Raw genomic sequence first — 11738 nt, 5'->3', positions numbered from 1 at the left:
TGGCAAGAATGATGGGCTGCATGTCTGAAGTGAGAGGGGCGTATTCTGAGTGTTTCTGACACAAGGGTAATGTGTCGTTAACTGTAATAAATGTTTAACAAGTAAACATCCATAGTATTTTACTCGATCACGCCTTGCACTTCTGTTGTCAGTGAAAGGTACCCAGTGTCCTCAGCTCCTGAAGGCAGAGGCCGGATTGGCGCATGTGGGCAGCACCCATCCCAGGACCGCCTGCTACAGTCAGGGAAGGATTCCCTGGCAGCTCGCCTGGAGACCCAGACACACCTTTTCAGTCCTGCCAGCTCCTGGAGCGGCCGCGGGAGGGCTGGAGCCGAGATCTCAGTAGGCTCGGAGCCACCTTGCCAGGAGCCAGAGAGGAGGAGCTGACTTTGCCAGATGCCCTTACCTGTGGGGGACACTCGCTGGCAGCTGAAGAAGGCTCAGTGGGGTCTCTTCAGGAGAGAAGAGGAAGGTGGGCAGATAGGTCCTCCCCTGCCGCCCAGGGAGGCTGCATCCAGAGGATCGCCGTGGGCTTTCTTGTGCTTCCACTGCACCTTGGCAGTGATGCGGCAGTGACACAGGCTGTCACTTGACTTTTCATTAAAAACCTATAATAACCTAGGACTGTGCTTAGCACTGTGGGTGGAGTGTGTACTGCACCACGCACAGCCCCCAGCTCTCAGACTTGTTGATGAGGGGGACTTGTTCTCCCTAGAATCCTGGTGCCACCCAGTCCAAGTCCGCACCAGGGGTTCTGGCTCCTGTAATCCTTCCTTTCCCTGCCATCGGAGGCAGTGAGAGCTGTTGCTTCTGTTGTGAAATTCCTCACTTGGTTTCTTGACCCAGATATCACAGAATGAAAGTGCTGCGGTGGTCATGAGAACCTGTGTCAAGTGTCTCTTTGCTTGCTCCCTGCCCAAGAGCCTGTCCGAGCCTCTCCCCAACTCCCCACAGACCCAGTCAGGAGGCTGGAAGGTGAGCACAGGTGAGGTTGAGAAGAAACTGTACCTGAGCTCTAACTGAGTCACTTTGAGTTACAGAGACTAACAGAAGCAGGGCAGGGATGGAGCCTCCATTCACTGGAGCCTGCATTCATTTAGCAGCTACTTATTGAGCATATATGGAGCATATACGTCAGGCCACTGTATCCTCGAGGATAGTACAGTGTTGAACGAGTCCAGTTTCTCACCCACGTGGCACATTCATGGGGAGACTTATAAATAAGTATGCATGCCAATTCATCGAGCTAATGTGACTTTACACCAGAAGTGGGATCAAGTAAACAGGATGCTGAGACTGAGAATACAAGGAGGAATCCTCCCTGGGGAGAAAAGCTTGGAGTTTCCCTGAGCAGGGCTGCCTCCTAGGTGAGTCCTGGAAGATGAAGAGGAGCCAGTGTTTTGAAGAGCAGGGCAGAGAATGTCGCAGGGGGAGGTGAGCGCAAAGGACCTGCAGCTCAGAGGACTTTGGAACTGTTGTGAGGCTGGTGTGAGCAGAGAGATGGGAATGGCAGGAGATCAGGAGGCTGAGGCAGGAGTCTTCATGCTCCGAGGCTGCCATGGGTGAGAAATGATGGTGCTGTGGACCACATGGATGCAGAGAAGCAGAGAAATGGCCCGATGTGAATATATTCAGAGCGAGAATCCACAGGACTTGCTAAAGGATTAAATGGGTGAGGACCCGCAGCACCTGGGAAAGGGAGGAGGCAATGATGTCCCCACTTCTGGTTGGAGCTAGCAGAACCTGGGGAGGTAGGAGCAGGGCTAGAGGGTAAAACAAGCTCATCTGACTCTGGGAAGCACTGAGCTCAGATTTGCGGAGGACAAACAGAGGGCAGGAGCCCAACTAGAGGCTGGCGCAGGATTCCAGGTGAGAGATGAGCATGGGCATGACCCAGGGTGACGCTGCAGAAACCGATGTCCCTGCTAAACCAGTAGGAAGCGCTTCCTGCTTCTCCAAATGTCCCGGATTTCCATCTGTGAGGCGGCTGAGCTGGCCAACAAGAGGGAGGAGCTCTTTTTAGAGAACGCTGAGGTGAAACCACATATGGAGGGGAGTGGAGGTGAGTGATGTGGGAAATGGGGTCAGGACAGAGACCTGGCTGAGGCTGAAGCGACGCAGCACCTCCCGCAGCTGGCTGTCTGATGGGAGAGGGTGCTCTGGGCGCCATCTGTGCTGGAGAAAAAGCCATCCTGGGAGACAGGTGGCCAGGCGGCTACTCCCACGGCTCCTGGTGGATGGAGGGCCTCCCGGCTGTCTGCAGCGGGGTCACCTTCCTGGGAGGTTGGGGTGGAACACCAGAGGCTGTGGGCACGGCAGGTTCTGAGACTTCTGCCCTGCGTGGCACTGTACTTCTCCCTAGAGTTGGGCCCAGACCAAACGGCTGAGTCAAGCTCTTCTCTCCTCAGCCTTACCGTCCTCCAGCAAAAAGCAAGGGGTGGTGACCCCTGAAAGTGGCCATCCAGCCAACCCTCTTCCTTCCTCCCCACGTACAAACACTCTGCTAATACTGACCGAGTATCTGTACCCGCAGGCACTGTCCCAGGTGCTGAGAACTAAACAGTGAGCAAGCCCCAGATCCAGCCCTGCAGGAAAGGCGGGTCAGGGAATGGACGATGCTGGTCACCATTCCCTCCTCTCCCTCCCCCACTCCTGTCCTTGGTACCCAGTGCTGCCTAGAGATGTCACCCTGGACTGCAATCCTACCAGTCCCTGCACTTCACACTCAGACCTAAGCCTGTTTCTTTAACTTTGTTTCAAGAGACTAAAATGTAGGCAGCAATCATATTATGAAGGACACTGAATACCATTTTTCTAAATTCAGTCTTTATTCTGAGGCCATGAAGGAGCCACTTACATATTTCAGGCAAGGGAATGACATTAGATTCCATTTGGAAGGCACCTGCAGCAGTGAGAGAGAGGATGGAGGCAAGAAGAGAAGGATGGCAAGACTGGAGGCAGGGAGACCAGGCAGGAGGCCTTGAGAGATCCAGGTAAGAGCTGACCAGGACTCCTTGCACCCGCATCTCACCCCAACCTGTGAAGCGTCCTCTCAGAGCAGAACGGACGAGGAGTCTCTGGTCTGGGCCAAGGGCTACCCAGGAAGGCATCTTGCATAGATCTGAAGGCTACACAATGCAAATGGGGCAGCTTCCACCTCTCAGATGCTCTCGCAGAGTATTAGTTACCTCACAGAGTGTTTGTTAGTTACCCCCAAGGTGTATTTTCAGGAAAAAAAAAAATAACTTCACCCCCACCCCTTTAGAGTTGATAGAACTGAGATTTAGCTCTAAGCAAATCTGAATTTGAATCCTGACCCTATCACCTGCCAGAGGCTACGGACTGGCCTTGTGTGGATGCTGCTAAGGAAATCTTGGTCAAAAGTACTGTACCTGACCTAAGGGTGGGATTCCAGCATCCTCCAGACTGTGGCAGGAGCATGGAGGGTGCAGTGGGTGTCAGCTCCAGAAACAGGGCTGGGGAAATCCTGCAGGGCACCCCTGGGGGCCTGCCCCCGCACCTGCCCCATTCTTCCACCGGTTTTTTTTTTTTTTTTTTTTTTTTTTTTTGCCTTCGACCCAGGGGTTTGGGTGGGGTGGCTCTGGCAGTAATGGGCCTGGGTCTGAGAACTTCTGTTATGGGAAGAAGCTTCTCCTTGCTGGGTTTTAAAAGCGATCTGCCCCCACCCCACTTTCAACTACTCTGTTCTGGTCTTTGTTTTCTTTATTAGGCCAAGGCGGGAAGATTAAAGAGAACAACTGCGCCATCTGCTGGGCATCCTGGACAAAGTCCATCTGTACTCACGTGGAGAGTGGGTGGAAATTTCCTTCCAGTATGGATTCTAGGCATACAAAGAACTTGAGTCACTTATGACCCCTTGACAAGTGATCTCTTTTATGGAAGTAAGCCCCAGTTCAACGGGTGGCGGGAAACTCTCAGTACCAAAAAGGACCTCTACGGCCTGTGTGCTCAGGTGTTGAGGATACTGCAGGGAATAGCTTTGGGAAAGCAAGACCACTAAAATGCCCTGCAGTGAGAGAGATGAAGGGGAAGATGCAAACAGAACAGACAGGCTTCTGTTAGCTGCTGACTGGGAATCCAAAGGATGAGCAGGAGTTCAGCTAGGGTCAGGGGAAGGCACTCTAGAGAGGGTACAGCAGGGACAAAGGCCAGCAGTCAGGGCTACCATCTCCAAGCAGGCCCAGGCAAGTCCCTGTTTTCTTCTTGATGCTAAGAGTTATAGAAAACCCAGGAACTTGCTCTTCTAGCCCCTTGGAAAATCTGATTCCTGAACACAGAGTGGCAGGAGTTCAGATTGCCGAAGTCACTTCACTCTTAGCTGGTAGTGTGCTCCTTTTTTCCTTCACCCAGGGCTCCCATCTCTTCCTATTCCTACTTAAGTCCCAAGAACAGTGAACTGGTATCTTCATGCCCATGAGCTTGAAGTCAAGGAAGGCCAGAAACCATGGTGAGCCATCATGGTGAGCCTTGACATAGGCCTAGCCATGATTGAACTTTGAGTCACCTCGCCGGCACGGACGTACTGTGGCCCATACCAATGGGCAAGTTCAGCTGGTAGCAGATGTAACCCATAATAGTTGTTATTGTTTCCCTCTGGGATGTGTGGGCGGTACTCTCGCTCCCATGCAGCTCTCGCTCCCATGCAGCTGAAGAGTATAAATGTTTATACTTTTGGTTTCGGTTTTAGCCTATATATACCCGACCCTGAAAAATAAAAGGGGCCTTGCTACGGTAGGGCATGAGCCTGGAACTAAGTTCGTGAAACTGCTCTCCTGTTGTTCCTCCCTTGGGTTTGGGACCTGCTGGCAGGATTCTGACGTTGCGGCTCGCGACAAGTGGCGCCCGAACAGGGACCTGAGTAAGAGGGACAAGGAGGAGAGCGCCCTGCGATCCAGGGCACTACAACAAGAACCATGACTGATCCCTGCAGCTCCTGCCGGTGAGAGGCAGGGGACGATAGTCCTGATCACGGCTGTAAGCATGTGCCGATGAGAGACAGGGGGCGATAGTCCTGATCACGGCAATAAAGAAAGTACCTGCTGGTGAGAGACAGGGGACGTTAGTCCTGATCACGGCAGTAGTAACAAGGGGTGTAAGCCCTCAAATTCTTAGTTAAAGTATGGGTCAAATGGAATCTAGAGGTTATGTAGGCAATTCTATACAAAAGTTGCTAAAAGTACAAGTCATTAAAGTTAAGAAGGCTCAATTGGAAGCATTTGTGAAAATATTGGATGAGGTTTGTCCATGGTTGTGTGACGAGGCTGAGATAAATCTAGAGGTCTGGGGAAGAGTAGGTAAACAGCTGCAGAAGGCCTTGACCTCCGATCCTGATAGGTTTCCGGAGAGCTTATTTTCCTATTGGGCACTCTTAAATACAGCTTTGAGAACTCCGTCTCAAAAGGAAATATCTGAGGCTCTCGAGGAGGTTCATGAGGAATTGGAACAAATTCGAGAGGAAAAGTCTCAGGCCTTGGAGCCTCCTCCGAAGCCTCCAGATAGTTCGGAGTTGCTTGTTTCTTTTGTGTTCTAGGGAAACTTAACTAGAAAATAGAAGTTTATTATTAATAGGTACTATTTTATTAAGAAGGTTATCATAGTCAACTAAGATGAAGGCGTTTATGCTTTTAGGTTGCTTTCTGATAGTTCCCATCGTGGGAGAAGTTTTTTGGGCTTCTGTTCCTTTTTTTCCTTGGCCACAGGGAGTGAGCCAGGAAGCCCAGATCTGTTTCCACAGTTTTTCACTACCAATAATAGCCTAGGTCTTCCCTGGCAACATTATGAAGTTTCTGCTTCCATTAATGCTTCTTTTGATCTTCCTTTAGACACCATTTGCTTTACCTTTAATGATGATATCAGTAACACCACCTGTCTACCCTTGACAGAATCATTCGGTTCGCTCTCGTTCTCATTTTTCTCACCTTTTTACCAAAAACCTTAACCAGTTGCGATTTTAGTGGTATCGGACAACTTGGAATATTTCTGGTCCTCGCTTTAATGCGACGTTTGATGGTAATTTTCACCCCCTGCCATACCCAGGTTCTCGCCCTTTGGGAGTGGAATGTGGTTATGAAAACCGAGGCCAAAACACACACTTGCCATGGGAACAATGTTACCCCCAACTTGCCTATTCCTACAATTTCACAAAGAATTTTGGAATTTACAGATTTCCCGAGCCACAGACGGGTGAAAATGTTTTTGGCATGAGCCACCTTTGTGGCCCATATGCTTGTATCTCATTTAGACTTTTTTATTTTCTCTTTCCCTCCAACATGACCTGGTGTAATTGTTCTACAGGGTATTCTATTGATCTTTCCGGCTCAAAAGGATCTGGGTCCAGTAACGATAATTGTCCTGTAAAATTTAGCCCCGTTGTCCCCGAATATCTGAAATCCGTTGCTTTTTCAGCTTCTGGAATATGTGTCAGATCACCTTTCGTATTGTTGTTATGGACTAATAACTCACGGTTATCCAATTGCTCTCAAGAATACTGTTTTTTCGGTCAGTGTTGGTTTCCCGCTAAAGAAAGTTAAAAAAAAAGAAAAAAGAAAAAAGAAAAAGTGAAAAGATAAGAAAAAGTGAAAAAAGGTAAAAAGAAAAAAAGTGATAGAAGGTAGAGAGTGTCAAGTCCATTGGAAAAAAAAATGGGACAATCAGAATCCAGAAATTATCTAGTTGGATTCAGTTCGGAGCCTATTGAAGGCACAAGGAGTAACAGTTGAGAAGGCACGATTGGAGGCCTTTATTGAGATTCTGGACACAGTTTGTCCATGGCTATATGGTAAGGCAGAAATAAACGCTGAAGTATGGGCGACAGTCGGAATAGGAGACAGTCGGAAACCAGTTGAATGAAGCCCTTCTGGCCAAGCCCAATCATTTTCCAGAAGGGGCTCCTTTTTATTGGGCTTTGTTAAACGCAGCTCTTGGGGCGCCAACCAAAAAGGAAATCTTGGAAGCCTTAGACAAGGTGCATGAAGGGTTAGAACAAATTAGAGAGGAGTGCTCTCAGACTTCAGAGCCCCCTGAATCTGGTCTAGAAAAAGACGCTAGAGAATGTCCTCTTTCACTTGAGCCCCCTGAGCCTCCGGATTCCAGAGGACCTCCTGTAGCGCTATATCCCAGTTTTGAGGCTTTTCAAAAGTTATATCCCAGTTGTGAGGCTTCTCAACAAAAACTTGAGCATCTGCCGCCTTCTGCGCTGCCCCCCACTCAGAGGGAGGCAAACCTAGCTCAGCTGCGTACTATTAATCAGGAGCTCAGTGAGGAACTTCAGCTGAGGCAACAGATTTCATGCCTCTCGAGCAGACTTGCGTCTCTTCGTGCCTCAGAGGCCAGGCCTATCAATGAGCCCAATGGTAAAGACCCCACAACGTCTGATGGGTCTCAAGGCATATAGCATCTCCTTTACAAGAGGCTCTCAAACGCCCCGCAGCACGAGGGGAGGAAGTCTTTAGACTATTCCCTGTTGTTCAAGTGGAGGGACCCCAAGGGCCAATTAGAGAACATCGCCCTCGAGTTTAAATTGGTAGAAGAATTAAAAACTGCTGTAAATCAGTATGGCACTGCAGCTCCCTTCACTTGTGCTATCCTGGCCTCCATTACTGGATCCTGGCTAACACCAAGTGATTGGATTGCGGTCTGCCGAGCAGTTCTTTGGGGAAGGGGTTTTGCTTATGTCTTTCCTCAGGACGCTGATCAACCGCGGTGGATCCCGGAGCGTTTTATCAAACAGATTAACGCAAGCTGTGAAAAGGACCAAAGACAATCTTCCGGTGTTACTTCATGGGATGTTGTTACAGACTCTGTTAATCCCTTAAAGATAAAGATTGTGAAGGCTCCTCCTAAGAGCTAATTCTTCCTGCTTTTCCATCTTATGTGCTTTTTCATACTTTGCCTATCATAGTAAATGATTATTTTTTACATCCACAAATAGAAGGTTAATAGTAAATGAGACAGAAAAATATTGGGAAAGCTATAAGTAAGAGTTATGCTTTTGCATCTTGTTAAAAACAGGTAGAGAAAGATATACAAGACCAGAAGCCCTAAGTATATAGAGAAGGTGTGTGGAAATCATTTACAGTCAAGAAGAGCTTTCATTCCTTTAACCCTAATTCTACAAGAGATCTCTGTTAATTTTGATCTGCAAAAATTTTGACTAGTCATAACAAAAAGATTTTATAATTCAATTGGCCAAAACCATCTGAGTGCACTCGTTAAAATTGTCTTATGTTTGTCTGTCTTAAGTGTTATATGTTTGGCCTAAATGTTCAAAGATGTTTGTATGTTCTTGATCAAAATGACGTCAAATATAAATAGATTGTTGATTTCTACAACCTGGCTTTATAGGATCAAATAAAAAACTTAAATATAAGTAAATATAAATCTTTAAGTTTGGATACGCTCCTGTTGGTAAATAAAGAAGCAGCTGCTCAGAAAATTTATTCTGATCTTTGTTCACTAATGGGAGCCATCAAAATAATTTTTATAGCCTTATAAAAAGATATATCTTGTTAAATATGTTGTTGGGAATATTTTGTTGGTTATCAAAGATCTGAATTGTAGAAATGTTATTGTAATATGTTTCTGATGGTTATTTTCTGTTAAAAAAAAAGGGAAGATCCTGTTGATACAAAGCCACATTACAGGATATAAGAATTCATATAATTATAATAATTATTGCTACTTTTTTGATATACAAAATGTACTCCTATTGTTTGACCATGCAGGTTTTCCAGCATATTGTTTGAGAATAACCTTTTAGTCCAGGTATTCTCCCTTCTCTTCTGCTCCACCTACTTATGGTTACAGGTATATTTATAGATCCGCTACTATCCCTGAATAGCTTGAATCTGGAGACTGGATTGGGACCCCAACACTGGAGCAGCAGAGAGAACTCCAGGATGTGTCTTGGTGCACAAGCGGAGACTTTACTGTCCAGAACAAGGATTTAATGGAACTGATTTTGCTATACTTCAGCAACAAATGGACTTATTAAACAAAGAAGTTGAAGGATTGTGGTTGCATACTCGATTGCACTGTGATTCCAGATTTCAAAAGCTCTACTCCCTTTCCTGTCAAAAACCATTCTGAAGAAGTCCGACGACTTTCGTCATTGTTGCGAGGGTCTTGGAATCGGACATTTCTAAATGCAACTAATCAGTTGTCATTGGACATTGAGATCTTATCTGGTGTTCATGCCAATTCTATCTGGCTTGATTTAGATTTTGCTACAGAAGTTTGGGAAAATTTGAAAAAGATGTTTTCACCTTCTTGGATTGTTATATGGCTTATTGTTGTTATGACTGGGTTGTGTATTTTGGGTTACTGCTCATGTTGATGCTGGAAGAGTTCCCAGTTTAAGTATGGGCGTTTAGCTATGGCTGTACAGGCTTCTTTAGATGATGATACAACATGCGTGGCAATTTACTTGGCTCAGGCTCGGCGTGCTTAGATCCCCCGCCTTGGGATACTCAGTGACGTGTAAGGACGGAAGCTTCTGTCTACCAACCTAAGACAGGTCGTATTGGGACATAAGCCCTGCGACTGATGACGGGTAAGGAGATGGAAGACTTCTGCCACCTAAAACAGGGGTTCCTTGGCTGATGTGTTGCTTCATTCTTCATGCTATCAAAGAGAGATGGGGGAATTATGGTGAGCCATCATGGTGAGCCTTGACACAGGCCTAGCCATGATTGAACTTTGAGTCACCTCGCCAGCACGGACGTGCTGTCGCCCATACCAATGGGCAAGTTCAGCTGGTAGCAGATGTAACCCATAATGGTTGTTATTGTTTCCCTTTGGGATGTGTGGGCGGTACTCTCGCTCCCGTGCAGCTCTCGCTCCCATGCAGCTGAAGAGTATAAATGTTTACACTTTTGGTTTCGGTTTTAGCCTATATATACCCGACGCTGAAAAATAAACGGGGCCTTGCTACAGTAGAGCATGAGCCTGGAACTAAGTTCATGAAACTGCTCTCCTGTTGTTCCTCCCTCGGGTTTGGGACCTGCTGGCAGGATTCTGATGTTGCAGCTCGCGACAAGAAACCATGGCGGCAAAATTTGAGAATGGCCCTAGTTGTGAATTAGGGCCTAACCAAAGTAGATTTAGGAAGAGCAATGTAAGTGAACACTAACTGTCCATCTCCTTTTCTAATCCATTCAGTATAATTCATGTATGGCTTACTATCCAGGTGAAGTACTGTGCCAGTTTGTGGAAGAAGTTGGGGCACCAATAGACTTACTGGGTGCTAAGTTGGCACTGTGGAAGCTACTGTGGTGACCAAGTTAGTGAAATATGGTCTCCATCCCCAAGAAGCACACACATGTCCACTCTCAATCCCACACAGTGCCTTTCTGTTCTCTGCTCTTCCACTCTGAAACCACAGGCCATGGTCAGGAGACCTACTGATAAATGAAGCCACAGTCAGCTGAATAGGCAGTGACACAGTGCCTATGAAATGCTTCATACTATCCATTCTTTCTTCTTGGTAAAAAGCCCCAAGCACTCTCTAATCCTTCCATATCCCCAAGTGTTAGGTGGACACAAGCTTGCCCCAGCCAGACTGCATTTCCTGGATACCTTGCAGCTAAAGAGGGCTTTTTTGATGGAGTTACATTCAATCAACGGAATGTGAGTACAAATAATGTGCCAACTTCGGTGGCACACCCTCTTCCTCCTTCCACTTTCCCGTGGCCAGGATACAGATGTGGAGTACAGCACTGAGCAGGCTTTGCTCACAACACTGATGGCAGTAACTGGTGGGAGGTGAAACAGAAAGACAGAAGAAATCCATGTCTATGGACCATCTTATGGAGCAGACCATCCTAAGCCTCCTACCAGCTCGGACTCCTACACAAGCTAAACTTCTAAACTCTTTAAATAGTGAAAACTGGGCTTTTGTTAAAGCAGCCAAATCAATCCCTAACTAAATAGTGACTCTCACTGTCTAGAGTTTAATAAGCAGATAAACAAAATACTTGGAGTAACAGCTTTTTCGAAGTTCCTGAAATTCTAACCAAAGGCCAGCCTATAAAGATGGGGGGCCCCTATATGTTCAGAAGAGCATCCCCAGTCCCCTCTGCTATCCTAAAGCACCTTTCAATTAATTTTTTATTAATTTGTTGGGACAGTATATTTTGCTGTGTGATGTCCAGGATTGTATGGCCATTCCAACTTTGATACCAGTAGCCAAGAAGTTTCCATTCTTTGGTCAAAGAACCTGTGTAGCTTTCTCTATGAGGCATCAACTAAGAATAGGTTGTGACAGAAAAATATGGTGAATATTTGAATGAGAAAGAAGTAATCATAAAAGACACATTGTCATTAATTCCACTCAGAATACTCTCCTTTGCTTCAAACATACTCAACCCGTCTTTCTTGTCACTTTCTGAAACACTTCTGGAAGTCCTCTTTCATGAGTATCTTCAGTTGTAGAGTTGGCTACCTCAATGTTCTGAATCAAATCAAATGTATACTTTTCATGGCCATTTGACTTTGGGGAAGACCCTGAAGTTGCACGGTGCCAGATCCAGTGAATAAAGTGGATGAGGACACGCTGTCACGTCTTTACAAGCCTGCCTTTCCTTTGGATGGCACTCAGCGGCAGCATTACCATAATGTAGGTCACACCTCATACAGACACTCCTAACAGAGCACTCCCAGAACTGCTTCAGAAAGTAGTAAGAATGATGGCACAAGAGTCTCCCAAGCAGGGGGGAGTG

Source organism: Fukomys damarensis, unplaced genomic scaffold, assembly GCF_012274545.1.
Source record: "Fukomys damarensis isolate Sample0158 unplaced genomic scaffold, DMR_v1.0_HiC HiC_scaffold_27, whole genome shotgun sequence".
Lineage (NCBI taxonomy): Eukaryota > Metazoa > Chordata > Mammalia > Rodentia > Bathyergidae > Fukomys > Fukomys damarensis.
Note: the sequence above shows the minus strand (reverse complement) of the source record.